Genomic DNA, 18,839 nt, shown 5'->3' with positions numbered 1-18,839 from the left:
TGCAAGAAGAACAATTTCCTTAATAATCCTTTTTACATGGACACATCTGAAATCTGATGGGACTTTGATAAATTCAGAAAATTGGCAGTCCAAATAAACGTTCTACCATACCGACCATGTTATTTTTTCCTGTGTTCGGACATATAAAGTTAATACGTGAAAACTACAGGTAACTGCCAAAATAAAGGAAACACCAACATAAAGTGTTTTAATAGAGCGTTGCACCACCACGAGCCAGACCAGCTTCAGTGCGCCTTGGCATAGATTCTACAAGTGTCTGGAACTCTATTGGAGGGATACGACACCATTCTTCCACGAGAAATTCCATAATTTGGTATTTTGTTAACTTGTTTGGGATAGGAGGCAGCATTTTCACTTTTGGATGAATAGCATGCCCAGAGTGAACTGCCTCCTACTCAGTCCCAGATGCTAATATATGCATATTATTATTAGTATTGGATAGAAAACACTCTGAAGTTTCTAAAACTGTTTGAATGATGTCTGTGAGTATAACAGAACTCATATGGCAGGCAAAAACCTGAGAGAAATCCAAACAGGAAGTGGGAAATCTGAGGTTTGTAGTTTTTGAACTCACCTCTATCGAATACACAGTGGGATATGGGTTATTTTGCACTTCTTAAGGCTTCCACTAGATGTCAACCGTCACGCGCTTTCACTTGGGAGGTAGCTCTCGTTCCATGGCTTTTCTACAGACAATGGAATTCTCCAGTTAGAACATTATTGAACTTTTATGATAAAAACATCCTTAGTTTGGCAAGTTTCTTCGACCTGTAATATAACTTTTTGAAAGTTTCGTCCGAATGGACCAGATCGCGCTTTTGGATTTGTTTACCAAACGCCATAACAAAAGAAGCTATTGGACATAAATGATGGACATTATCAAACAAAACAAGCATTTATTGTGGAACTGCGATTCCTGGGAGTGCATTCTGATGAAAATCATCAAAGGTAAGTGAATATTTATAATGCTATTTATGAATAATGTTGACTACCCAACATGGGGGATATTTCTCTGGCTGGTTTGGGCTCTAAGCGCCGTTCTCAGATTATGCTTTTTCCGTAAAGTGTTTTTGAAATCTGATACAGTGGTTGCATTAAGGAGAAGTGTATCTAAAGCTCCATGTATAATAGTTGTATTTTCATCAACATTTATTATGAGTATTTCTCTGAATTCATGTGGCTCTCTGCAATATCACTGCATGTTTTGGAACTACTGAACGTAACACGCCAATGTAGAATAAGATTTTTGGATATAAATATGAACTTTACCGAACAAAACATACATCTATTGTGTAACATGAAGTCCTATGAGTGTCATCTGATGAAGATCATCAAAGGTTAGTGATTCCTCTCTTTGGCTGGAAAAATGGATGGGTTTTTCTGTGAGTTGGTGGTGACCTAACATAATCGTTTGTGGAGCTTTCGCTGTAAAGCATTTTTTAAATCAGACACTGTGGCTGGACTAATCAGAATTGTATCTTTAAAATGGTGCCTAATACTTGTATGTTTGAAAAATTAGATTTATGAGATTTCTGTTGATTTGTATTTGGCGCCCTGCAATTTCATTGGCTGTTGGCGAGGGGTTCCGCTAGCGGAATGGGGTTACAGTCCTAGACAGGTTAAAACAAATACACAAGTATATTTATAGGAACTTAAACGTTAGCTTTTTTACATGGCACATATTGCACTTTTACTTTCTTCTCCAACACTGTTTTTGCATTATTTAGTTAGTTTCGTTTTCAGCTTTTTTTGGTCCTCCAATAATCGGTATCGGTATTGGCATTGAAAAATCATAATCGTTCGACCTCTATACTGTATCCCTCATTTACTCAAGTGTTTCCATTAATTTGGCAGTTATCTGTATTTCTATGATGCGTACTTTGTTTTTCCGAACTCTCTTCACTCACGCAAAAGAGGGAGGCTTGCACTGCTGGTGTTGGACATGCACAGATCAAACACACCACTGGAACTCCGATTAAGGTGTTTACATGTCCCAATAATTCAAAAGATTGCTCAGAAATCCAGTTGTTTAAATCAGCGTATGCTTACTTCGATTATGACCAATTAAGATAAGCAGAGTAAGGTGTTTACATGACTAATGCCATACTCGGCCTACTGCCATCAAATGATTCATGTGCATGTAAATGTACTCATTGAAGTAATCACTGATCTGACCAGATTGGACAGGTAAAAGTAAGGGTTTCAAAACAAAGCTTCCACCAATCCACATTATGTCAAATTTGTTATTACTTCAAGGAAAGTAGGAAGGAAGGATGCATTTTTTAGGTAATTGAACATGGCAGTAATGATAAAGTTACTGGAAATATACATGGTAGGCCTGTACATTATACTCTATGTATAGAATTCATTGCTTGATCCAGTCTGAATCAAATAACCATGATTCAAAAGACTATTCACAGTTGCTCATTGTTACTTGAATAGTTGGTTTTGCTCACACCAAAATCACTGATTAAACCACATGGGATCGTAAGGGTGATTGAAAAAAGCTTTATTCCTATTCGGGACACTCTTGGAGGCAAGGGTACAATCAACGGGTCTTTGTGAGCCTCTGTCTGCAGCCGTTAATGACGGCACGAGCTGAGCAGAGAGATCAGAGCATGCATGTTCTCCGCCAATAGACAGAGCAAGCACTCTGGAGATAACAGAACCAGGACAGTGTATGTGTGGCTGTGAGTGACTGTGTGTATTTGCGAATGTGTCTGTGTGTGTGTGTGTGACTTTGTGTGTGTTCCAAGTGGAACCTATTAGAGCGGGGAGCTGCTCTAGCCGCTGTCAAACGTTACAAGAAAAGACCAGAGAAGAATTACCTGCAATGATGGCCTTTTGCCGACTAACTCTACAGTGTTCAACTGTAAAGACTGGGCTCTATCAAACTGTCAGGATGTCAGACTTTTGTTCATTTATTAATTCATTTATCCTTCGTTTCATGTTCGACATGAACATGATCGGAAAGGGCTCCTTTTCCCCTCTTAACAGCCTCCCTCCTCCTCCTCCTCCTCCCTTCCTCCCTCATTTTATTCTTTGAGCGGTGAAACAACCGCTCATTTAAACTCTTGTTCCTTTAGGAGGAAAAAAATAAGCTTTTGTTTGGGGTTTCATTCACTCTCTTTTCCAATTCATGTCAAACTGGAGATGCAATACTGTTCAGCATGTGCTCATTGTTGTTATCCCGACATTGGGGACAATGGCCTTTCCCTCTCCTGCCCTCTTACGAATAACCCATCTTCCTTTTCTCACTGGATTATCGACCTTACATTTACATTTTTATGACCAATTACAGGGTCTTACATGCTGCCGGTTGTGAGGGAATTGATGATCGTTCAATCATTTCCCATGTTTCCAATCGTCTTATGCTCATTTGGGGGTTGTCCAGTGCATGGGCCTGAATCTGATCTGACCGTATTGTGATCATAGGGACCATTCCAGACAACTTTGACACCAATAGCGGCACACACTTTTTTGTCAAATAATCTTGAATTCCTCCCTCCCTCCCTTCTTACCCATGGCTTGCCAGTCATCTGTACACCTTGATTTGTATGAATTGTTAGAGGGAAGAAAAAACTGCACATGGAAATGGGCTGGTGATTGCCTCCCTGGGTGGTGATGGATGGTCTGAGAGGAGGGTTTGAGAGATCTCCCCACAGACGTAATCCCTCCTTGGGGGTTGATTAGCTATGGAGCAGTGTGCCACGCTGGCTGAACAGCCCCGCTCAGCCTCACTCAGCCCTGTCAGGGACCATTGATTGCAGGGTGCTTCAGAAATCAGCCTGCCGTTCTGCCTCATCGTCCAGGGCTAACATGCTATCAGGTGGGAGAATGCACAGTGCATGACTTTTTCATTTGCACATTTGAAAATGTTTCACGCACTTAAATACTTGGGATGGTGGTGGAGGGACGGCCAGTCAGCCTGTCTGGACGATCTAACCATTGTATGGTTGGGTCCAAACAGCATAGGAGGATACTGTCAGGGTGTCCTTGAGTGACGCACTATGACAAGACATTCTATATTATAAACTATCAGAACAAAGAAAGTCGCACACTCCATATATAAACTCCAAGCAATTTAATGGGTATTTACCAACGCTTCGGCATCACTGTGCCTTCTTCCTGCTGGTAGTTTATATATCGAGTGTGCGACTTTCTTTGTTTTGATAGTTTATTCACCATTTGTCAGCACCACACAAACTAATATTTCTGGGTGTGCGCCAGCTCATATATTGTCCCCACGAATGTCAAAATGTATCCCTCCTCTGTGGTTTGTAGTCCTCTTTCTGAAGCTTGAAAGACACATTACAGAGAAGCATTAAAGGCTGAGAGTTTTGGTGTCTGTGGGTGAAATCTCTCAGAGATATGCTGTTATGTAACACAGCGTTTTATTGTGCGAACAGAGAGCAGGGATGAATTAGTTGTTCTCCGTCGGGTGTCTGAACTTGAGCAATGGATGTCAGAGGGTGGCTTCTCTCACTGTCACCGGTGCCGCCAGCTGAAAATGGGACTCATGTAATGACTTTTTCTAGCAAGGCAGTTCTAATAGAATATCTGTAATGGCATTCATAATAATTTTGTCATGAGACATGATTGAAATTAAAATGATTCTGAAATGAGAGTTCCAGCTCAGGTTATTGGGTCTTATGTCTCTCATTTATATCAACTATTGAAGGACTGCAATTTATTTAATCGCAGACTCTATTAATTCAGACAATCTTTTATGACCGTTGCAATTTGGCTGGCTGTTGGTGTTAGACACAAAACGACTGGAAATCCACCCACTTCACACTACTTCAACGGCAACCTAGGACAAACCCAACACATTTGAGCATCTGTGTAACTCTCCCGAAGAATGTTCTAGACTAGCCTGAATCATATCTATTCCACAACACTGAGTCTAGTAACACATGTAGGCCACACACTGTACATGTACAGACTGCTGCTGTACATGCTGTCGAACGAACACACAAGCACAGTTGCTACCTGGCAAACCGTCTCTGCCCTCCTGTTGTCCATCCTTCTGCCTCTAGTCAAGGGCCCAGCAGGCACATCTTGGCCACACAAGCATGTCCAGGCTTGTCCACTCACCGGGTAGCTGGGACAACCTCCAGTCACTCAATCCAGCAGCTGCTTTCACTCAACCAAGACAGGAACACACAAGATGACACCGTGCTACTGTGTCTCTTATAGGGTTTTTGGTAATCCAAAAAAGCTTTATTGTCCATTGAAGCGGACATTTTGTATTTTTTATGTCTGTTCTGATGTTCCTCTGTCTAGACCTGTAATGGTATTTCAACTGCAAAAAGATGACAAATTCACTGTGACCCTCTTGATGTGTGCAATTGCATTTAGCTGGCTTCCAGCCTTTATCCCATTTTCGAAGAGAAGTGGGGGACTGTGACCACAGGCTCATTCATGTCCAGTTGGAAATATGTCTCTTTATTCAGACAACACACAGTCATATTGTGGATAAAACCACTTCCCCCGAACCCCATGTTTGTAGCTATCCACATCCTATATTTCCTTTTGCTTCTTTCAAGGGGAAATTCATGTTTTCCAAGTCATTTGGTTGGATGCCAGTCTCCATCCAGCTACACCACTGTATAATCTTCTATATCTAGCTATGTTGTTCCGCCGCCATTAAAATGTCAGTCAGTTTAAGCCATTCCCAACACCGAGCTCCTACTATATGTTTACCAGACATTTCGTAGTAACCCTACTCTTTTCTCAGTGCTCCTTTGACAAAGATTATAGTGTCACATCACTTGAATGGTATAGGTTTCACTGTCTCCCCTGTGCCGGTAATAGACATGTGGTCTGCTACGGTAGAATAGTATTGGAAAATAAATCCACAATCATTTTCTGAACCTCATTTCCATAAGAAGTGGAAGGCTGTCGCAGAAGATTGTCTTGTAGTAACATTACACATTTGTTCAGCAAAGAATGTTCGTCAAAGACGGGGAAGCTTGAGAGAAAATATTGGCTTTGTCAAGGGCCCCTGAAGAGTGTTGTAATCAGAGGGAAATAACATGCTAGCTAATGCTACTGCAGCACGCGGGTGTGTATGTGAATGTGTGTGTGTGTGTGTGTGTGTGTGTGTGGCATGCTTTTTCGGAAGATAAGCTAGGGACTTTGAATAGCAGTAATTCATTTGTTCCCACATTGGGCATAGATATGGTGGTGATGCTTGTGGTGGCATGTCTCTCCCTCTCTCTTCTTCGCTCTCTCTCGCTCTCTCACCCCCACACGCACGTGCCCTCGTTCTCTCCCCCAACACACACATACCTGTACATGCCCTCTCTCTCTCTCCTTCTCTCCCCGACACACATACAGTACCGGTCAAAAGATTTAGAACACCTTACTCATTCAAGAGTTTTTCTTTATTTTGACTATTTTCTACATTGTAGAATAATAGTGAAGACATATTACCTTCTATTTATACCTCTTATAAGCCTTCTACCATCTTGTGTTCTGACCCTTACATGTGTCATATGAACTACAGTATGTGACAGAGGCTACAGCAAGCAGCTTTCTGCTGCAATTAAAATGTTCATTTCTACTCTGTTCATAATATACTTCCATACACTTCCCTCCGCACATTCCTGATAGCGCCTCCCTGCAGGACACAGTTACAGTAGAGAGAACCATTCAAAGCAAGGCATATAATTCAGTTCACAAGCAGTTCTGTGTGCCTGCCTGTGTGCCTGCGAGCAATGCGTTTTTAAGAACACTGATTATATCATAGCCTGCATTTGTATATGAGGAACATCCTTAGTCACACTTAAGCCACGTGGAAATCAGCATGGTTGGCTGTCGACACGTGTACCTCGTTTGCATCCAAAATGGCAGCCCATTCCTTAAATGTAGTGCACTATGTAGGTAATAGGGTGCCATTTGGGAGCCAGAATTGTGATTGACATGTCCAGAGGCTGGATGAGCTGCAATTAAGGCCCATTCGAGGTCAAGGAGATGGCAGCCACTTGTTTTCTTCTCTGAATGTGGAGGAGGGGACATCTCAGTGCCACAGTTGTCCACAGTAGAAGCCCATTAATGGATAATATTTCAAACCTACATTAGCATTCAATTGCCAAGCTGTAGTTTTTTTCCCCCTTTTTGTTGCTGCAGTTATTTGTTGTACTGCACATTATTATTTGTTATATTGCACATCATGATCATGAACATTGTCTTTTTTTGCCTGAGTTCTTGTTGATTGGAATATTTAAGTGAATTCCATGACTCATGTAATACATGACTACTCTCTAGAAATGTTTGAAACTCCGTTGTGACATTGAGAGCGTAGGGAGCGGATAATGGCTTCTCTTGTGGTTATGCTTTTGCAAACAATGTTCTCTCTAAATGTCTCTCTGCTTCATCTCTCCTGCTGATTTACAGTAAAAACAGATCCTGATTAGCCATATTTCATCCAATGAGAAGGCCCATTTTGTCCCTCTTCAACAATTTGATTCAGTCTTTTGGGCAGTTCCCATTTCCCTTTATCCCCAATGACAGTGTGTATCTGGAGTAGCAGATGTCTCTGCTTTTGTTACCACATTCATCCTGAATGTTTTTGAAAATAAATTAAACTTGTAAACTAACTGGGAAGGAACATACCTTGTCTATCCAAATCATTGATGTGGGCCTTATAAGGAAGCCATGGTTACATCTATCTGTTCTGGTATTTAAAAAAAAAAACACTTGATTCACTGTGCTCCTTCCCAAACATGCACAGAGGCACTTAGACATACACCCACCTGCAGAGACACACATACACATGGACACACCACACACACACACACACACACACACACACACACACACACACACACACACACACACACACACACTACACACTGAAGGGTATTCTGCATGTCTTCAACCCTACAGGGAAGAGGGAGGTGAAGAATATGAGACAAATGGTCCATTATATAAACTTGATCTGTTCTGTGGCGGCAAACATCAGCAACCCCATTTAATCCCCCCTCCCTGTCTGGGGCCTCCACCTTTCATCATTTTCTTGTCAAGCATAGCAGACAGCCTAATATGAGAGGGCAAGCACAGTGTAAACAGTGGGCAGATTTGAGCTGTATCACTGTAATGGAGTAATTACCCGGCAGTGGGGAACTGCACAAGGGCGCTAACCAATACTCCGGCGTTTGCATTTGGGTCGACCTCTCTGAAGATCAAAAGGAATGTCCAAATATGGAATTTAATTTTTTATCACCTAACCCCTATTGCCCTCATTTTTTTGTTAAGCGCCGTAACCACGGGACAGCGTCTCCTTGGCTTTTTCTTTCCTTCTATAGGAAACCAGAGGCTGCATGGGGAACGTGAAATCGGTAGACTGATCGCAGTTGCGGCAGCCGCTGTATTGAAAACGAATTATTAGATTTAATGGTATGTAAGGGAGAGAAAAGCAATGAATAAATAACAGGTTATACAGGCGCGGAATTCAAATCAGCCTCGGATTCAATTTGTCGACGGAATGGTAATCGGGAGGCCAGAGAGGGGAGGCAGAGAGTGGTGCGATTCTCTCCGCCCACCAGTGTCACACCGTGCTAATTCATGCTTCATGCTTGGCAAATGCAGGCCAAACCGCTATTTTCTCCCTTCAACCAATGCCTGCCATTAGTTCTTTTTTTCCCTCCTTTTTTTTCAAAGGGATCTTTTCAAAGTGCTCCCCCTCTTTAAAAGCATTAGCTGTGGATGATAGTAATTTTACGAGGGGTTTCGAGAATAAATGTCCAGAGCTTAATGGCCCTTCCGTGAGTTGTTGAGTTGTTTGCGAGTCCGCTTCACATCCATCGGCTACAGGGGCTAGTTGGGCCTCCTTTTCATGGCTCCTGTGTAGCAGCACGTCCTTGTGGCTTCTTCAAAGCACTTTGGCGCCATGCTAGCAGAAAGTGTGTGGATAAGAAAAGAAGCAGACTGTAAATGCCCTGCTAATGACTCTCAGCAGGACTACCCTTGTATCTTTTATGAAGCGGGGAAAAGGCCCGCATCATTATACAGCACCCATCTGAATTCCACCGGCAGCAGGATGCTCAACAAAGAGAATCCCCTCCTGGAGAATTGCGCATAATGGGACACATTAGCGTATCGTTATCCTGCTAGCGTTGCCTGGGGGTCAAGCCAGTGTTTCGATGTTCATGCCGAAGAACTCCTGTGTCTCCAGATGGTAATATGGTAATTAAGTCATTTCTGAACAGACGAACACTAGTAGCTAGAAACGCTTGCAGACACATATGGGTGTGTAGTACACATGATGTTGTGGCATTGTTGAAAGAATTTTAACCTTGAGTTAAAGGGAAAATCCACTCTAAAACTATATTTTGGTACTTGTTTCATTAGTCCACTGTTGACACAGTCCCAAAAGCTGACATGCGAAACATTTTGGGACTGTATCAACAAAATATAGTTTTGGGGGATTTTCCCTGTAATGTAGGCTGTGCGTCTAACGGTTTGTCTTCTAAATAAGATTCTGGATCTTTAGTCTATACTGCATCTTTACTCCCTGTTCACTCATGACTGCACGGCCAGGCACGACTCCAACACCATCATTACATTTGCTGATGACAGAACAGTGGTAGACCTGGTCACCGACAACAACGAGACAGCCTATAGGGAGGAGGTCAGAGACCTGACCGTGTGGTGCCAGGACAACAACCTCTCACACAACGTGATCAAGACAAAGGAGATGATTGTGGACTACAGGAAAAAGAAAACCGAGCACGACCCCATTCTCATCAACGGGGCTGCAGTGGAGCAGGTTGAGAGCTTCAAGTTCCTTGTTGTCCACCTCACCAACAAACTAACATGGTTCAAGCACTACATGGCAGTTGTGAAGCGGGCACGACAAAACCTACTCCCCCTCAGGAGACTGAAAAGATTTGGCATGGGTCCTCAGATCCTCAAAAGGTTCTACAGCTGCACTATCACTGCCTGGTATGGCAACTGCTGGGTAGTGCGAATGGCCCAGTACATCACTGGGGACAAGCTTCCTGCCATCCAGGACCTCTATGCCAGGCCGTATCAGAGGAAGGCCCTGAAAATTGTCAAAGACTCCAGCCACCCTAGTCATAGACTGTTCTCTCTGCTACCACATGGCAAGCGGTTCCGGAGCGCCAAGTCTAGGTCCAAGTGGATTCTAAACAGCTTCTACCTCCAAGCCATAAGACTCCTGAACATCTAGTCAAATGCCTACCCAGACTATTCACATTGCTCCCCCCCCCCCCTCTCCACACCACTGCCACTCCGTTGTACTCTATCCATAGTCACTTTAATTAACTCTACCTCAACTAACTGATGCCACTGCACATTGACTCTGTACCCCCCCCCCCTGTATATAATGTTATTTTTTTAATGCTCCTCTTTAATTGCTTGTTACTTTTATCTCTTATTCTTATCCATATTTTTTGAAACTGCACTGTCGGTTAGGGGCTCGAAAGTAAGTATTTCACTGTAAGCTCTACACCTGTTGTATTCGGCGCATGTGACGAATAACATTTAATTTGAATTACCCTTTTTGGCTGTTGTTAGCATCTATCAGTAATTTTAATGAACATGTATGCTAGTAGGAGGAGTTAATCCAACACATAAATGACACCTTTTGTATTCCTATGGAGTAGAGATTATAATATGACTAGTCCTCCTGCTGAACATGGATTACTCATTCAGTTTACAGCAGATAAACTAAGCAAAAAAAAGAGACGTCCCTTTGTCAGGACCCTGTCTTTCAAAGATAATTCGTAAAAATCCAAATAACTTCACAGATCTTCATTCTAAAGGGGTTGAGCACTGTTGTATTCGGCGCATGTGACTAATAAGATTTGATTTGATCTAGCTGAATCGACGATCGATTCCAAGCTTTCCAGTGGCCATTATGTTGGTCTTTGAGCGAAGGTAGTGAAGGATGGGCTTTTTTGTGGGAAGGTTCTTTGAAGCTCTGGACCATTGTCAGCCTCCTATTGGACACACTCCTCAGAACTATGACTCATTGTCCCTCCTCTCTCCAATTAAAGCTTGAAAAATAGAGCAGGCGATCTAAGTTCAGAGCTCTACATTCTGCAACAAATGTGCGCTGGAGGCTGTTGAGTATTTCCATTGTGTCACTCAGGGCCTGGAACGACAAACACTTGAGTATAAAATATAGTAAATTAAACTAAATGGCAACATGAATGATTTGAATGATTCAAGGCAACAGACGTTCGTTGCTCCATTTTTCAGGAGAGTTTTTGTTGCCTTTTAGTTCCCAGCTCCAGGAGTGGACACAGTCACCACCACACTATAAAAAAAGATGGTTAAATGATAGAGGAGCATGATTACGGTATTGTCAGTTAGAGGGATGTTGATGGAGGGATGGGTAGACAGAGACAGAGATGGATAGTGAGGAAGATGGATCATAAGCACAACGATTGTTGAGAGGGATAGAGGGGTAGACAAAGTGAGAGATGGAGAAAGAGCTAACGAGAGGAGCGCACAGGGAGGAGGGGGCTACTGCAATTACGTGCCAGGCTCTATCTGTCACTCGCTCAGCTATTCTCTCACGATAAGGATGTGCCCTAAAATATCAATTGCCTCTGATTTCACTCTCTTCCAAAATGATACAGGCTGGCGTTAGTCATCATGGAGTTTACTATGGCCAAATGATATCAAAAGCAAACTTGATAGGCTGGCCCTAAAAGAACACCTGTTCATCGAGAACCTAATTTTCGATATGGTCACGCCTTTCAATTGTCAAACAATGATAACGGGAGGATCAATCTTTCAGTCTGAAAGCAAATGTGGGTGGAAGGTGTAGAAGCGAGGGATTGTCAGGCTAACAAGTGAGGGTAAGTTGGTGGATAATGGGAAAGTCATGTGTGAGAGATGAGCATCAATTATAGGCACTTAGGGCGCTAATGATCAGAAAAAGGATCCTAATGAGGATATGTGAAGGTGGCTTCGCATTTCCCAGAGTCAAGAGTGGCACGTTAAGATTCCAACAGAGTGCTGAGAGCTATGAATACACAAATGTCCTCACGACCTGCTGCCAAGGTCGCCAGATGGCACAATGCAATTAACACTATTCCAAGGTTGGAATATGTCTCTCATCTTTTACAGCATGAGATGGAACTGCTGTGCTGCTGCTGTCTTGCAATGACAAGATTTGCTGCTGACTGTGTTGGTCCGTTTTGCAGTGCAGTATGGGGCCTGGTAGTCTACATAAAAATGTTCTAGGAGAGAGCCATGAGTAGCTAACTGACTGTAAATAAATGAATGGTTTCACCCAACAGCCAAGATGGTGAGCTAGCTCACTAAAGTTGTGTATAGTTAGCTAGCAACCACAGTTACAGTCGATTGCTAGCTAATGTCATGCTGTTTTATCAAAAAGTTACCAAGAAATTATGAGGTTTCTCCAGTATTTAGATTTTACACATTGTGAAATAATCCCTTTTTTAAAAGTGTTTTCGAATAGGGACTCAAGTATCCTCTATCTATAATATTAAAATGCAATTTTCCATTTTCACTAGTTGTTAGGGTCATCTTAATTTGGTGAGATTACATAATGACTAAATAAATCAAATTAACCAACACTTGACTCACACCCTTCCAGCTCTGCCTTTTCTGATAGCTTTATTGAGGAAAAGTGTACTTACTCTGCCTGGGATATGTGGTTGTCCCACCTAGCTCTTAAGGTCAATGCACAAACTGTAAATCGCTTTGGATAAGAGTGTTTGCTAAATTACTAAAATGTTTTTAAATAAATAGACATTGGACAAAGTCTATGGGAGATATTGAATTGGCCCTATCCAAATATTTCTATCCCTTTGTCCTATGACGATTGGTTCTTGTGCTATTGGTGCTTTATGAAGAAAGCATGATACCACTGACATTGCAGCACCTTTCCCTCGCTCCATGATTTTTTGATTATGTCTGGTGGCAGCACAGGTGGCAGCACAGGTCAGCTCCACATTACGTCAAAGAAGACGTACTTCCTGACAATCTCTCTCACCACAAGGCCAGAGGAAACATGGGAAACGCTACAGTAGAAGGAGCAGTAGGGCTCTCTAGATTCAACAATGACACAGCGATGGTTTTATGGATTGATTAATTCACATACTGTAGACATAGAGTTGAAGTCGGAAGTTTACATACACCTCAGCCAAATACATTTAAACACAGTGTTTCACAATTCCCTGTGTTAGGTCAGTTAGGATCACCACTTTATTTTAAGAATGTGAAAGGTCAGAATAATAGTAGAAAGAATGATTTATTTCAGCCTTTATTTTTTTCATTACTTTCCGACTTGGTCAGAAGTTTACATACACTCAATTAGTATATGGGGTAGCCTTCCACAAGCTTCGAACAATAAATTGGGTGAATTTTGGCCCATTCCTCCTGACAGAGCTGGTGTAACTGAGTCAAGTTTCTAGGCCACCTTGCTCGCACATGCTTTTTCAGTTCTGGCCACAAATTTTCCATAGGATTGAGATCAGGGCTTGACTTTGTTGTCCTTAAGGCATTTTGCCACAACTTTGGAAGTATACTTGGGGTCATTGTCCATTTGGAAGACCCATTTGTGACCAAGCTTTAACTTCCTGACTGATGTCTTGAGATGTTGCTTCAATAAATCCACATAATTTTCCTACCTCATGATGCCATCTATTTTGTGAAGTGCACCAGTCCCTCCTGCAGCAAAGCACCCCCACAACATGATGCTGCCACCCCCGTGCTTCACGGTTGGGATGGTGTTCTTTGGCTTGCAAGCCTCCCCCTTTTTCCTCCAAACATAACGATGGTCATTATGCCCAAAATGTCCTATTTTTGTTTCATCAGACCAGAGGACATTTCTTCAAAAAGTACGATCTTTGTCCCCATGTGCAGTTGCAAACCGTAGTCTGGCTTTTTTATGGCGGTTTTGAAGCAGTGGCTTCTTCCTTGTTGAGCGGCCTTTCAGGTTATGACGATATAGGACTTGTTTTACTGTGGATATACTGTACATCTTCACAAGGTCCTTTGCTGTCTTCTGGGATTGATTTGCACTTTTCACACCAAAGTACGTTCATCTCTAGGAGACAGAACGTGTCTCCTTCCTGAGCAGTATGACGGCTTCGTGGTCCCATGGTGTTTATACTTGCGTACTATTGTTTGTACAGATTAACGTGGTACCTTCAAGTGTACCAAGTGCTCCCAAGGATGAACCAGACTTGTGGAGGTCGACAATTTTTTTCTGAGGTCTTGGCTGATTTCTTTTGATTTTCCCATGATGTCAAGCAAAGAGGCACTGAGTTTGAAGGTAGGCCTTGAAATACATCCACAGGTACACCACCACACCTATCAGAAGCTTCTAAAGCCATGACCACATTTTCTGGAATTTTCCAAGCTGTTTAAAGGCACAGTCAACTTAGTGTATGTAAACTTCTGACCCACTGGAATTGTGATACAGAGAATTATAAATTAAATAATCTGTCTTTTAACAATTGTGGGAAAAATGACTTGTGTCATTGTGTAGATGTCCTAAACGACTTGCCAAAACTGTAGTTTGTTAACAAGACATTTGTGGAGTGGTTGAAAAACGTGTTTTAATGACTCCAACCTATGTGCATGTAATTTCAACTGTATATTTTCCACAGAGGGCTGTATCCATTGTTATTATGTTTTCAAAATGTTATTTATTTGTACTTCAGGGCGTCTGGAGCGTCTGACCTCCTGAATTGCAAATGCTTTTTCCCTTCTACTGCCCACTCCACTCTGCTTGATGGTGTTTCATTTAGTCTCAGTCTACCACAACATTTTATGATTATTAAAGGGTGTAAGAGCGTAACAATATGCAATAACTTTTAATTTCAATGTTATACAAAGTTTTATGTAATACATCAAGTTTTCTTGACATTTAAGGACATAATCAGAGGAAAATACATGCAATGATTGTTTATTTATGAATGCATCTCACCAGCATCACTAAATCCATTACTCGGATTGCTTACAAATATAGTATTACAACACTGGTATTGTATGATATTGTATGCATCTTTTTGTTATTTATAATCAAATTAATGATTACTTCTTGAGTCTGTTATTTCTTCTGAGGGGACTAGTCCAGAACTGATAGGCTGGCCCTAATCTGTTATTCTTTTCTTCCTATTCCTGCTATCTCATCCCATGGGGATACTTTATGTGGTACTTTTAAGAATTGCTATGCTCTCAAGCATCCTGAGGTATTCCTGTTTGTGCAACAGTGTGTTGGGTCAGACAAAGTGAGATGTGGGCCATAGTGTAATATGTGGGATCCTCAGCAGTGACATACTGCCTTGTTTTTGGACAGACCTGAGACAGGGTTTGTGACAGGGTGCCTCGCCTCACCTAGGGGTTAATTGCGTCTGTAGCTGGGAAAATGTTCTCCTCTATTACTTTCTCATTTGATATGGTTGCATTCGACAGGCCTCAACATGTAGGCCTGTACCACAGAAGGAGGATGTGGGCTCAGCTTTTATAGTGGGCTAGGCGGTGTTCATTTAGGGAACAGAAAACGTTTTGCAATGGAAAACAGAAGTGAGCGTTTCTTATTTGACAAGACTAAGTAGTACTTCCCTTTTTGCATGGCAATCTATTAGAGGGACTGATGGTTAGGGTTGTTTTGAAATCTATACAGCACACTGGAATGACTTGATGCGGCTGTTTAAGAGGCTGATACCTCTGCTAACAAATACTTCAGTGACCTGAGATGAAACGGATATCGTCCTCTTCGTCTGAGGAGGAGTAAGGATCGGACCAAAGCGCAGCGTGGTAAGGGTTCATGATGTAATCTTCAATGAAACGAACTGAACACTGAAATACAAAACAATAAAGTGAACGAACGAAAACCGAAACAGTACCATGTGGACCAAACACTCACACGGAAAACAAACACCCACAAACCAAAAGTGAAACCCAGGCTACCTAAGTATGATTCTCAATCAGAGACAACTAACGACACCTGCCTCTGATTGAGAACCATACTAGGCCGAACACAAAAACCAACAGACTGCCCACCCCAACTCACGCCCTGACCATACTAAAACAAAGAATAAAATAATAGAACTATAGTCAGAACGTGACAATAAGATATTGAAATGAACACAGATTTCTTCACACTATGCTTTCATGAGATTGTTATCATACAGCTTTTATTTTACACTGAACAAAAATAGAAATGCAACATGTAAAGTGTTGTTTCCGTGTTTCATGAACTGAAAGAAAAAATCCCACAAATGTTCCATATGCACAACAAGTTTATTTCTCTCAAATTCTGTGCACAAATTTGTTTACATCCCTGTTAGTGAGCATTTCCCCTTTGCAAAGATAATCCATCCACCTGACAGGTGTGACATATCAAAATATATTTTGTCACACAACACAGATGTCTCAAGTTTTGAGGGAGCGTCAATGTTGACAACAGGAATGTCTTCCAGCGATGTTGCCAGAGTATTGAATGCTCATTTCTCTACCATAAGCCGCATCCAACCGGTTGTTTTAGAGAATTTGGCAGTACATCCAACCTGGCTCATAACCACAGACCATGTATAACCACGCCAGCCCAGGACTTCCACATCTGGCTTTTTCAACTGCGGGATCATCCGAGACCAGCCACCCGGACAGCTGATGAAACTGTGGGTTTGCACGACCAAAGAAGTTTTGCACCAAGGTTTTCGTACCCAACAAGGTCTTGACCTGACTGCAGTTCGACGTTATAATTGACTTCAGTGGGAAAATGCTCACCTTCTATGGCCACTGGCATGCTGAAGAAGTCTGCTTTTCACAGAGGAATCCCGGTTACAACTGTACCGGGCAGATGGCAGACAGCGTGTATGGCATTGTGTGGACGAGTGGTGTCAATGTTGTGAACAGAGTATCCCATGGTGGCGGTGGGGTTATTGTATGGGCAGGCATACGCTACAGACAACGAACACAATTGCATTTTATCAATGGCAATTTGAATGCACAGATATACCGTGACGAGATCCTGAGGCCCATTGTCGTGCCATTCATCCGCAGCCATCACATCATGTTTCAGCATGTCCCAGTTGTTCCATGGCCTGCATACTCACCAGACATGTCATCAATTGAGCATGTTTGGGATGCTCTGAATCGCCATGTACGACAGCGCGTTCCAGTTCCCGCCAATATCAAGAAATATCAGTAAAGTGTTACCAATAATTGTATGTGTTGGGTACCGAGATAGTAGTCATGCAAAAATTAAACACTATTATTGCACGCAGAATGAGTCCATGGGACTTGTTAAGCACATTTTTACACCTAAACTTATTTAGGCTTGCCATAACAAGGGGGTTGAATACTTATTGGCTCAATACATTTCAGCTTTTCATTTTTAATTAATTCGTAAAAACATTTACAAACATAATTCCACTTTGACATGATGTTGCATTGTGTGTAGGCCGGTGTCACAAAATCTCAACTGAATCCATTTTAAATTCAGCCTGTAACACAACAAAATGTGGATAAAGTCAAAGGGTGTGAGTACTGTATATACTGGCAGTGTATAATGTGTGTATTACAATGGACGTATGGGTGGCTGAGTTCTGTATTTCCACAGTGAAATGTATGAGTAGTATGTTCAATAATCCAGTGAGTTTGTGAGCTAACTGTTTAAATTAAGCCATATTTTAGCCTCCCGGGTGGCGCAGTGGTTAAGGGCGCTGTACTGCAGAGTCCCTGGGTTCGCGCCCAGGCTCTGTCGTAACCGGCCGCGACCGGGAGGTCCGTGGGGCGACGCACAATTGGCCTAGCGTCGTCCGGGTTAGGGAGGGATTGGTCGGTAGGGATCTCCTTGTCTCATCGCGCACCAGCGACTCCTGTGGCGGGCCGGGCGCAGTGCGCGCTAGCCAAGGTTGCCAGGTGCACGGTGTAGCCTCCGACACATTGGTGCGGTTGGATGCGCGCTGTGTTAAGAAGCAGTACGGCTGGTTGGGTTGTGTATCGGAGGACGCATGACATTCAACCTTCGTCTCTCCCGAGCCCGTACAGGAGCTGTAGCAATGAGACAAGATAGTAGCTACTACAACAATTGGATACCACGAAATTGGGGAGAAAAAGGGGTAAAAAATAAATTTAAAATTAAGCCATATTTTAACCTCCTCAAGTGGCTGACAGTGCAGTCAGTGCAGTATTTCTAGAGTTCCATGGGGTTTTGGAGTCACTAACACAGGGGTTGCAGCATGCAGCACAACACTCCACTTCCCTCCTCATGCCTCACCCCAGCCCTCACCCCTGCTAAACTCCAGGGAGATTGCTCCTGCCCCCACCCCCACGCTCCCACACCTGGCCTGCCTGCACCTCCCCCCACCTCCTCTCCTCTGCGCCTCCTTCTCTTCTTCCTTCTCCCACTGGCAGCAGGCTAGGCGGTAATTAATTTTCCACATTTAACCGGGAGGCAAAACGGCTAGAGTCTTGGGACACGGCAGCGCATGCCACCAGACTGCATCCCGGATTCCGGGGATTAGGATAATTAGCCCCCGGAAGAGCGTACCAGACAGATGGAGAGAGGAGATGGTGGCATCTCGTGGCCGTGCATGGTGGAGGACTGCTGATCCCTCCTGTTTTTCCCCTCTCCGCCGGTTCTCTGAAAAAAGTAAGACTGTAAACAATAGCTTTCCCACCCAAGAAATGAGGAAGAGCCCAAACACCAACAGATCTCAGAGCGGTTCTGAACACATTTCTGCCTAAGGGTATACGTTTTCTGATGTGCTCTGTTTTGTTGTTCTAGGTGTTTAGGTTGAGATTGTGGATACATTCTCCAAAAGTTTGGATTTGAAATCAAACAATGACATTGA

General features: G+C 42.7%; 1 protein-coding gene across 2 annotated transcripts in view; it reads left to right on the top strand.

The window, feature by feature from the left end:
• The window catches only part of LOC110517528 (glutamate receptor ionotropic, kainate 3), a 122,150-nt gene that overhangs the window by 17,007 nt on the left and 86,304 nt on the right, over positions 1 to 18,839 (top strand). Inside the window, exon 1 of one of the 2 annotated variants that reach the window (XM_090229275.1) lies at positions 15,474 to 15,795. The exons of the other annotated variant lie outside the window; for it this stretch is intronic. The gene's annotated coding sequence lies outside the window, so the exon portion shown is untranslated. Of the gene's footprint in view, positions 1 to 15,473; positions 15,796 to 18,839 lie in introns of those variants that run through there. 2 annotated transcript variants of the gene reach the window in all.

The sequence above is a fragment of the Oncorhynchus mykiss genome, chromosome 3 (genome assembly GCF_057628025.1).
Source record: "Oncorhynchus mykiss isolate SJ-2025 chromosome 3, ASM5762802v1, whole genome shotgun sequence".
Taxonomy (NCBI): Eukaryota; Metazoa; Chordata; class Actinopteri; order Salmoniformes; family Salmonidae; genus Oncorhynchus; species Oncorhynchus mykiss.
The sequence above is the reverse complement of the archived record's forward strand: the minus strand, read 5'-3'. Positions and strand labels throughout refer to the sequence as shown.